Genomic DNA, 11,995 nt, shown 5'->3' with positions numbered 1-11,995 from the left:
ATTTTCTTTATAATCTCTTAGTATGATAAGGATAGCTTGTATTTCTGCCTTCTGGACTTACTTATAAGGGCTTTGTTCTACCTTACTTAACTTTTCTTATTTGTTACCTGCCTTTCCTGATTTATTTGCATCAGTATAAAATATATGGGCTCCAGTTATTTGTGCATCATGTACAATTTGGGGAAGAATTCAAGAAGTTCTTTTTATAAGGTTAAGTCTATTGTTGTTGACATAATTGCTATTAATTACTTCCTAAAATTGTTTATTGTCTTCTCATATTTTTTTTTATTTCTTCAGCAGTAGAAGACACTATATTCTCTGCTGGGTCTATAACTGGTAATTGACAAAGTCTTAATTTACCTTTTATAATTAAAGTCTTAAATTACCTTCTCCACATAAGTTTTTAATTTTTTACTTGGTTTATATGCTAAAAAATCCATTCTAAGATAATATCATCTCTCTAAATTAAAAATTTTATAGCAGAAATTCTGGAAGGCAATATAACTAGAATACAGTTAAGATTTGGATTCACACTATCCACATGTGCTTCCTGTAATTTCTCTTCAACAATTTTTTGTTAATTTCTTTTCTGCTTCAATTGTTAATTCTCTGAAACTATTCAAGTCTTTATCATCTTCTAAGGTTTTGTTTAATTGAATTATTAGATCAGGTGTTATCTCAACAGCCGATTGTAGACTGTTAATATCTCCTCATAATCTTTGAAAGTCATTAAGAGTCCGTAACTAGTCTCTTCTAATGTGTGCCTTTTGTGTTCTAATTTTCTGTAAACATATTCTGTAACCTAGGTAATTAACAGAATCTCCTCTTTGAATCTTTTCAGGAGCAATTTGTACTCTGTATTTAGGTAAGACTTTTTTTATTTCTTCAAACACCCTTTCTAACATATCTAAATCAGATAACAAAATGTCATACATGTAATGGTAGATTATAGATTTAGGAAATTACTTACATATAATATCCAATGGCTGGATGACAAAGTATTGTCATAGGGTGGGGCTATTGAGCATTTCCTTTTGAAGGATGGCCCATTGATATAATAATTCTTGTAGGCTGAGAATTATTATAAATAGGCACTGTATAATCAAACTTTATTCTTTTTTTGAAAGATATAGTGAAGAATCAATCCTTTAAATCAATAAACATGAGACGCCATCCCTTTAGTAACAGAGAAGGCAGAGGATTTCCAGATTGTAGAGGGCCCATAGTTTGAATAACCTTGTTGATAGCTCTAAGATCTGTCACCATTCTCCATTTTCCAGATTTCTTTTTAACCACAAATACAGGAGAATTACAAGGGCTGGTAATTTTTTTTTTTTATATGTAGAGCATCTAGTTGCACTTATATCAGCTGTTCTAAAGCCTGAAACTTTTCTTCAGCTAGGGGCTACTGCTTAATCCGTATTGCTTTCTCAGTTAATCATTTCAAAGGTAGGGCTGTTGGTACCTCTGAAGGTTTACCAATTGCTTTGTGTTCGTGTGCAGGGCAAGTGGCTGGTGTCATTGTCTGTAATATCTTCTATTATTTACCTCAGAAAAACAAGTTTTGGGGGCTGAGGGAATGCTAATCTGGGTATTCCTTTGTTGCAATAGGTGACCCCACAAATTCTCTGCAATATTGGCTATATATGGCCTTAGTATTTCTATTTGCACTTCTGGCCCTATGCATTTCACCCTTCTTGTGCTTTGTTTTACCTGAGATAGGTATCCAATTCCTAGAAACTAAACATTTACCTCTTGAAGAGGTCAATATGGATGCCAAGATTCTGGAGTAATGATATTTACATTAGCAACTGTCTCTAGTAAGCCTTAAATAAAAATCCCATTTATATACAGACTTAGATTTGTTCTTTGATCATTTATAGAAGTTGGACTGAATATACATTCCTTGGTCCTACTGGAGTTTTGGATACATCCTGTACATTTAACCTATAATTCAGGCCAGTATTGCTTTTTACTACAGGAATTGGTTGTTTTAATTTTCCTGGCAAGTCATATTCTCTACAGTAACTAGGAATAACTGGACCACTATCATCACGGGTGCCTGCAAAAGGTTCCCCATTGCATTCCCCAATGGTATTAGGTTACCTTTTACCTTGTCTGTCTTTCATTGACCTGCATTCATTGGTCCAATGTCAGCCTTTGCCACACTTCCTACATATACCTGAAGAATGAATTCTCCTATTTTTGCCATTCCTAGAGGAGACATTATTTCTAGCAATCTGTTGTCTAGCAATCTCTTCATGGATGTCCCATTCTACCACAATTAAAACATTTGATATTTTGATGTCATCTCTTACCATTGGAAATTGCTTCTCCTACACAAGCTTCAGTACCATAGTCAAATGTCTTGACATTCATTGTATGCAAGACCCATTCATCCATGAGTGCTGATATGATCTTTAAAAGGATCCCTTTGCATTCCATGTTGGCATTTTCATAAGTCAAAGATTCAATTACTATACATCTAGCTTCTGGGTCAGTTATCCCTATTTGTACAGCCCTAGTCAGTCTTTGTAAAATGTCACTAACAGGCTTTCTCTGACCCTGCTTAACCCTGATATATGATTAAATTATCTTTCCTAGTTCCTGAATCCTGTTCCAAGCCTTCAAAGTTGCTGTGCTACATAGGGACAAGGTGTGGTTATCATAAAGACCTTGATTCTGAGGATCAGAGTAAAGTCCTTTACCTAGAATTTGACCTAGGGAAATCTCAAGCCCTTTTTCTTTTGTTGTTGTTGTTGCTCTAAAATTCTTGCCTCCTTTTTAAAAAAGCACCTCCAAGGAAAATACAGTCTACTTTCTAGGACTGCTGAGATTAACTTTGTCCAATATTGAGACATTACTTTGCTACTGGAAGCCCATAATTTGACCATTTCGCTAACAAAGGATGAATATAGTCTGTAAGCTACAATGCTTGTCTAATTTCCCTCATATTGGTTATACATATTGGCTCCTACTTACATTCTTTGACAATCTTATGTTACTTGGTTCCAGATACTTTTTCTGATGCTATTACTGGAAAGGCAGGCAGAACTCTGGGGAAGCTATCCCAGAGATTTTTACATCCTGGCAAGTTTAAATTTTGCATTCTTACCTTTTGTTCCTGGTCATCAAATTTGATAACTTCCTTAATCTTTTCAAATCTGTTTACCACTGCCTTTTGTAATGTCTGGATCTATTTTCAAGTGTTCTGCTCTAATACCCTCATTGAGTATTCCAAGGTATGAAGTCTGTCCAGTACAGATAAGGTGTCATCCTTTGACATAATCTTTATAGCATGCATATTTTCTTCCTGAAGAAACATTCTATCAGTTAATCTGCCATACCCTTTTGGCATAGTCCATACCCTTTTGGCAGAGTCTGAATACATTCAGCAGTGTGAATTCTCTTAAATAATGTTTCAGCAACTACTGTCATTAATTGGGTTTTATGTGCCAAATCAGCTGTTTCCTTCTCCAGAGTGCTGAATTTTCCTTTAAATAAATTACTGTCAGTCTGTACCATTTCCAAAAGCACTCAGTTGACCAAGTTTTATTAAAGTTAGTTAAATTGTGTCCTCCTTCGGATTCATGATGTTTTTCTAAGAAGCTTAGTATCAGTCTATACCATTTCTAAAAGTACCTAAATTGACTGTGTTTTATTAGTTAAATTGTTCATATCCTTCTTTGCATTTCCAAACTCTTTCTTGAGAAGTGTGGTATCAGTCTGTAAAGGCTATACCATTTCTAAAAATGCTTCATTCTTAGCCCTATTTTCAGACCATATTTTAAAAACTGTTTAGGACAAGACTAATCTCCACTATCAAAAATAGTGAAGTAGAAGGGACCTCATATAAGTCTTGTAAACCTCTCACATGGTGTAAGTAAAGAGGCTATTGAAAACCTTGAATGGTTAGGTTGTCTGACATAGTGCCCTTTTAAATTAGCAACTTACAATATATTTTGGATATTAAATCTTACCTGTGGTTTAATTAGCTGGATTAGGTGTAATATTTGTTATCTGCCAGAAGGTGTTGTGGGCCACCTACAAAAACAAAGCCAATGGGGCATGGCGGCACACTTGCATTCGCATGGCCGATCTGAAATCTGATTTAAGAGTAAAATTCTGAAAGATAAATCACAGAGTGTGTGTTCTGCAATGTCTCTAGAGCAGTGGAATAGGCAAATGCAAACAAACTGTTAGAAAGCCCCAGAACAGCTGGCTCAGACAGGGGAATCCCATGTCTCACCCAAATGTCTGCAATGCACACTGATGGTCTTAAAGACAATCTGAGGCATGTAAAGGGAAAATATAAAGAACTGTGGCTGATCAGTAGCAAGAAAAACAACTACATGAGAATTCTATATGAACTGCTGGCTCCATGCACAGGCTGTGGCTAGCTGAGGGAGGGCTTTTTCCAAGTTAGGTACACTCCAAGCTGGCAGTGTGTGTCAGAGATGAGGGGTTTTAAAACCAAATGTTTGGGTGCCAGATGATGACTTAAGTCAAAAACAATCCCACACCAGTTCAGAATTATGAATAATAAGAGGGTTATTTAGTTAACTAAATAGGACTATCCTAGAAACAGTTCTCTGCATAAACAGGAATATTGTCTAGCAGCTAGAAAATGGAGCTTGAAGCAAGACAGTGGGCACACATTTACCACTGCTTTTACAATATAAGAGATCATGCACAAGTGGGCTGGTATCTTAAAGGCTATTCTCTGTAGGAGCAGAAAGTGTTCCCACAGCAATATATAATCTTTGAGGGAAGACACTAACATTGATGAATCTGCAGACATTTATAAGTTGTTAAGTAGGGGGTTGTCCTATTTAAATATGAATAATCAAAGTAATGATAAAAAACTTTTCTGATCTCCAGTTCATCTGATGAGGTTATTTCAGCTCTGCATAAGGAAATTGCTTCTCAGTGACATGATTAGTATTGTTTAGGGTGGTCTGAAAAGTCTTCCAACCTCATTGACCTGTATGAATAGATCTTTCCTGCTTTTCTTGAAATTCACATATTAAATTTAAATTTCTTATAAAGCTCCAAGATTTTATTTGTTCCTGTTGTTATTGTAGTTGTTATTGAGACTTTCTTCTGTGATTCTGGTCCTAAAATTTAGTGGTATAATGGAATAGAAATAATCCTTCAAGTTCTTCTTAATCATTTATGAATAAATAAATCTCCTCTTCATTGATAGTGATATATTTTACTTGTGTTTTAATAAATAAAGCTGGACTAAAGATAAAAAAGACAAAGTTAAGCATCTAGAGGTCAGGTAGTGTGTCACACACCTTTAATCCCAGAATTTGGGTATCATAGGCAAACTGAGTTTAAGGCCACTCTGGGTTACCTAAAATCAATTCAGATACAAATCAAAGTGGTGGTAGCTCATCTTTAATCCCAATGCCAAGTGGTCATATACCTTTAATCCCAGTACTAGAAGAAATAAAAAGTAAGAGGAGACAGAGGCTCAGTCTGCTTGCTCTGCTATAGCCCAGCATAGGTAGAGGTAAGATTTATTTAGTTCTTTGATTGCCTTGCCTTTCTGGTTTTTGGTTGAATTCCAATTTCTGTCTGTATTTTTATTATTTATGCTACATTCACCATTCTGGTTCTATTCCTCCAAACAGAATCTTAGAGGATCTTAACATTCTTGATGTTATTCTATAAGATACTAAATATATTTAGCTCCAGGACTTTTTTCCAAAACAAATGATAAATAATTTAATAACAAAAATCATTCCTTTTCATCATAAGACTTCATAGAGCCTTTGCAATAATGACAACATAAAGAAAAAATGAAATATTATAGATGCAATTAAATATTTCAATAATTATTTTACATCATGTTATTGATGAAAAATCTCAGGACTTGGCAAAACGTTTGTGAGGATGTTGTTGAAAATCCCACTTAAAATGAAGCAGATCTGCTTCACTGTATCTAATTAACATAGTGGTATTCTAATTACTATAATATGCATTGTCGCAATAATAATGGAAAAATTACTGACTCTTAGCCCAGTCTGAAATGGCATAATAGAATTTTTTCTAAGGTAGTTTGTTATTTGGTAGCTAGAATGATTAACTTTTCAAATATATCACATAGAACACTTGTAGGTCTTTCATTTTCTTCAAAGTTAAGATTAAAAATAGCATGTGAGCACTGTCTATGTTTCAAATAAATATGTGCTTGTTTTTATAAAGCTCCATAGTCACTTTGTCAGATCTAGCTGGGAAGTTAAGAGGATTATAAATCAGATCACACTCATGATTCAGAAAGAGATGCTAAGGGAGCTGAGAAATTGTTATTCTCGGTCATCTTAATAGTCATTCTGTCATAATCCTTCTAATGGACGATCGTGTATCATTTACAAAATAAGTAAGTCACGAAAATTTGTTTTTCCACTTAGGGAAAATGGAAATTCCATTTAGCAATGACACTGTCTATTCTTATTGCATTGCAACTTAAAGTAATATCACATTCACTAACAACTGTGATGTTGAATGACCTAAAATAATTTGGTTTTTTTTCATGAATATATATATATATATATATATATATATATATATATATATATATATATATGTTAAAAATGCTAATGAGAACTTAACCATAAAATTTTTGTGTGAGATGTTCATTCTTGTAAACATTTTACAAATTATTCTAAACTTTATTGTTGGCAAATGGCAGGTCATAGTTGTTCCTCATCATTTCTAATTGATCATAATTATATAAAACATAAGAGAATTGGTTAAGTCAGGAAGGACCCTGAAAGAAAGATTATATAAACCTGCCTTTGAATTCAAGACCCATTAGTACCTAGAAAATTGATTTAAATAGTGTGCAACTACTGGAGTCTTCAAAAAATTCTCAGGAATTTAAGGATTGAACTACACACAGATTGCTGCTGAGAGAAAACGAGGTCACATATTTCAAGTTTGTGAATGATACCCAATACATGTATTTTAATTACTATAACCTCAATCCAAAAAAATAATTTACCTTGGAGACTGGCAACCTTTTTTAACTAATCAGAAAATAAATATGTGCTTTGAAATATGTATAGTTTGAATTACATATATATAATTAATTTTTGTCTTGTTTTATTCACTATCTCTTATATTGAAAGTAATCTTAGCTCAAAGCCATGAAACTAGAACTCTGATTTGGCTAATGAGTTCAACTTTACCATATCCTGGTTTAGATAAATACAGTACCTATCATCACTGTAGAAACAGAAGGTAAATTACCATACTATAGGGGAGAGAGTAAAGAATCCTTCTGCTTCTTTGTGTATTTTTCTGTATTTTATTTTACTGATGCTGATCTCCAAGAGTGTGTTTGTCAATCCAGTTGTTGCACTCTGAGTTGCAAATGCCACATCATTAATGGCAGAAAAAAATATCAAAAGTGGTGAGTAAATAGACATTAAATATAGCTAGGAAATTCAGCTTAGAAAACTCTGTTACTCTGCATGAATGTCACATTTGATTTTCAATAATTTATTGTTTTATGGTTACTTTTGAATGGGGATATAGAATTCATCACTTATCCCATCTTTCAAATTCTACATATAGCCTTACAACACAAAATTAATTAGTGTTCATCTTCTTGATATATATTTTCATGTCAGAGAGCAAACACAAGAAAAATGTTAATATATGTATCCCAAATAAACTTGCGAATCCCCAAAAAATGATTCCTCACTGGGAGATCAGAAGTATCAGACAAAGAATCGGGTAGTCTTGACTAGAACTACCTTTCTATATTGCACATTTAAATTTGCTTTCTTAACCAGGAGTCAAAAGAGACCATAATATGTATGTCAGAGTCTATTCATTGTGACATATGTCTCATTAATATGATATTAAATCTTAAGTATTGAAATCTCCTATCCCCTAACAGTCTCTTATGTACGAAGGAAAAAGCATAAAGGGAGTGAATTTAGAGGGAGGAGAAGTGGGAAGGAACTGTACTCTGCTAATCCATTGGCAAAAACAACTTTATTCATTAACCAATAAAATCAATACATATAAAGAATGACATCCCATATCTCTCCCTGGAGAGAGCCTATATGTCCATCAGCTGAAGAAAGAATAAAGAAAACAAGGTGCATTTAAACAATCGAGTATTACTCAGATGTCAAGAAACAGTGACATCATGAAATTTGCAGACAAATGAATTGAACTAAAAAAAATAAATAAATAACCCTGAGCAAAGTAAGCAAGACCCAGAAAGACAAATATAGAATGTATCCACCTATAACAGTATATTAACTGTAAAAATAAAGAATAAAATATTATAATCCACAGACTTAGACAAACTAAATTACAAGGAGAGCTCAAGGAGCTTTGTATCCACCTGAAAGGGAAAATAAAATAGACATTCTGCAAACACTGGTAGTGGATGGAGATAGAAACAGGAAGGATCAATTAGGGGGATGTGTGGAAGGGGAAAATTTCGAGAGACAACTATAAATGGAGGTACCATTTCAGGTTGAGATAAAATCCTTGTATAATGGAAACTTCCAGTAATTTTCAAGGGTAACCATAGCTAAGACTACTAGCCATAGCAAATATGTAGCCTAAACTGGTCATTTCCTGTGACAATGCAAGACTTTAAGTAGAGGGATTAGAACAGCAACCCAGGTACAAAAACTTTGACCTAATATTTGTCCTGCTTACAAAATGTCTTGGGATAAATGTGATGTAGAAATTATGGGAGTAGCAATCTAATGACTGGTCTAGGCTGAGAACCATGATGTATTAGGAAGCCCATCCCTGAATCTGCATAGAGTGCCATGATCCAGAGAATGGATAATCCAACGACCTAGGATAGAACCAAACATAAGTAACATAAATAAATAAATAAATAAATAAATAAATGAAAAGCTAAATGTAATGATGCCCAATGAAACTCCTAAATTGGTGGAAAGCCCAATTAACATCAGAAAAATAGACACAGAGACCCATAAGAAAATATTAGACCAACCTTGAAGAATCCTGAAGACTAGTGGGGAGGAGAGATGTAGGAGACAGTCAAAGAACTCAAGTATACCAAATAAAAACCACAGAATCAGCAACATTAACAACAAGAGTCAGTCAACAATTTGATTCAAAATGTTAGAGCAATTGAATGGTGCATTTCTTAAGATAATATAAATATTTTGTGAGAACTATGAAAATTATTATGCCACTAACTATGAGACAAAAGGCAAATTTAAGACGTGATGGTATTAACTTCTGCTGGAATAGCTATTATAAAAAATTCTGGGATATATAGTGAAAATATGAGTTCACATAAATCATAGGTAATTATGGAAATTAGTTCATTTACCAACACAAAACAGTTTGGAGTTTCTTTTGAAATTATGTATTATTACTACTTTTATTTTATTTTACATCTTTACTGCAGTTTCACTGTTTCACCTTACAGCCAGATTTAGCTTTTATACAGATAAAAAGAGTTTAGGTGCTGCACACTCCTCCCCAGAGCTAAAGTGATGAGTGTGACTCTTGCCTGAGGGTTGCAGAGCTGATCATCAAGATACCCCTGCCATGTTAAAAGTCTGGAAGAGGTGGAGTTGGCATCCACAGTCACTGCAGCCAGGTTGCTTGTCAGAAAAGCACTCATTGTCAGAATATGATTACAGATATGCAATAAAGACAGATTTAGACAGAAATAAACCTCTAAATGAGTCATGGTGTGTTTTTAAAAATGTATGTAGACGATAGATATGATAGAGATGGAGATCGAGATATGGATAGAGATAGAGACAGAGACCCACACAGGAGCACCGGACTGAGCTCCCAAGGTCCCAAGGAGGAGCAGAAGGAGGGAGAACATGAGCAAAGAATTCGGGACCACGAGGGGTGCATCCACCCACTGAGACAGTGGAGCTGATCTACGGGGAGCTCACCAAGGCCAGCTGGACTGTGACCGAAAAAGCATGGGATAAAACCGGACTCTCTGAACATGGCGAACAATGAGGGCTGATGAGACACCAAGGACAATGGCAGGGGGTTTTGATCCTACTTAATGTGCTGGCTTTGTGGAAGCCTAGCCAGTTTGGATGTTCACCTTCCTAGATATGGACAGAGGGGGGAGGACCTAGGACTTAACACAGGGCAGGGAACCCGGACTGCTCTGTGGACTGGAGAGGGAGGGGGAGAGGAGTGGGGGGAGGGGGAGAAGGGTGGGAGGAGGGGGAGAAGGGTGGGAGGAGGGGGAGAAGGGTGGGAGGAGGGGGAGAAGGGTGGGAGGAGGGGAAGGGAAATGGGAGGCTGGGAGGAGGTGGAAACTTCTATTTTTGTTTATGTTTTTTTTTCTTCTTTTCGCAATAAAAAAATGTATGTAGACTTGAGAGAGAGAGAAAAAAAGAGTATAGACAATTATAAAGATTGTATAGTTTAAAAAATAAAACAAAGTCTTCAAAGAGACAGAGTACAGACAATCATAGGTTAAAGGATTTAAGATAATAAAATAAATATTAAAAAGTAATAGAGTAAAATAAGCCATATAAAATCAGAAAATACACAGAGAGGCTGGATTATGTATATTATTGTGTTTTCTTTAAAGTTTTTTCACTGTGAATGAGCTAAATACTGATAGACATTTTATTGTACATGGTGTTAAGCTAAACCAAATGGCCAGTAAATGGCAGGAGAGGATAAGCCCTACTTCCTGAAGAATCTGATAGGCAGAGATTCTAGTAAAATGGGGAGAATGTCAAATGTACTGCACGGAGGAGAGGAAACAAAAATGGGTTAATTTAAGTTTTAAGAGCTAGTTGTAAAAATCTGTAAACTAAGGTCAAGATTTTATAATTAATAAGAAGTCTCATATCATTTGGGAGTTGGCAGTCTAAGAAAGTCTGACTACAAATTTCTAAGTTAAAAACATATCTTTTTATAATTTATTAGATTTTTAAAATATATTAATCCAAGTTGCCCCCCCTTCTCTCCTCCCATTCCCAGAAGCCCCCTGCCACACCACCAACATCCAATCCTCAGAGAGTGTAAGGCACATTGCTTTGGGGAAGGTCCAAGGCCCTTACTATTATATCTAGGCTGAGCAAAGTATCTCTCCAAAGAGAAAAGGTTCCCAAAAAGCCGGTACATGCAGTAGGAGTAAATCCTAATACCACTGCCAGTGACCCCTCAGTCCCCAGCCCTGCAACTGTCAACTACATTCAGAGGAACTCGTTTGGTCTTATGCTTGTTCCTTTTCCATCCAGCTGGAGTTGGGGAACTCCCAATAGCTTGGGTAAACTGTTTCAGTGGTGAACCCATCATGGTCTTGATCTCTTTGCTCATATTCCCATTCTCCCACTCTTCAACTTGACTTTGGGAACACAGTCCAGTATTCCAATGAGGGTCTCTGCCTCTGTTTCCATCAGTTGCTGGATGAAGGTTCTAAGGTAATATTTAAGATATTCATCATTCTGGCTACAGGGTAAGTCACAATTGGGTCCCCTCTCCTATATTACTTAAGGTCTTAGCTGGGGTCATTCTTGGGGATTTCTGGGAATTTCTCTAAAGTTGAGTCAGGTTTTTGCTAATTCTATAATGGCTCCCTCAATTAAGATATCTCTTCCATTGCTCTCATCTCTGCCCTTCTTTAATCTTGACTATCCCATTCCCTCAGTTCCCCTCACTCCTCACCTTAACACCCATATACTCTGAAATACCTATATAGATGACCCCTTTAGATCCAGAATTTGTGCTAATCTTTATATTTTTGTCTCAAATATTCATGGAGTGGAGCTATAATAAAGCATTTTTAGAACAAAATAGTTCCCTTATCATTACATTAGTTCTTGCTTCGCCTATGTCTCCAATTTATCAATAAAGTGTCACCTTGACACAACGACCACTGTATTGCAGAGTTCAAAAACCTTATTAAAATTCATGCTTTTCTCAACGACAATTTTTACAACACAATGTTTCTTAATTTTCATCTGAAACCACACACCAGTTTCTCACC

Source organism: Microtus oregoni, unplaced genomic scaffold (genome assembly GCF_018167655.1).
Source record: "Microtus oregoni isolate MIOR12 unplaced genomic scaffold, Mior012 000030F_ref0000283, whole genome shotgun sequence".
Lineage (NCBI taxonomy): Eukaryota > Metazoa > Chordata > Mammalia > Rodentia > Cricetidae > Microtus > Microtus oregoni.
Note: the sequence above shows the minus strand (reverse complement) of the source record.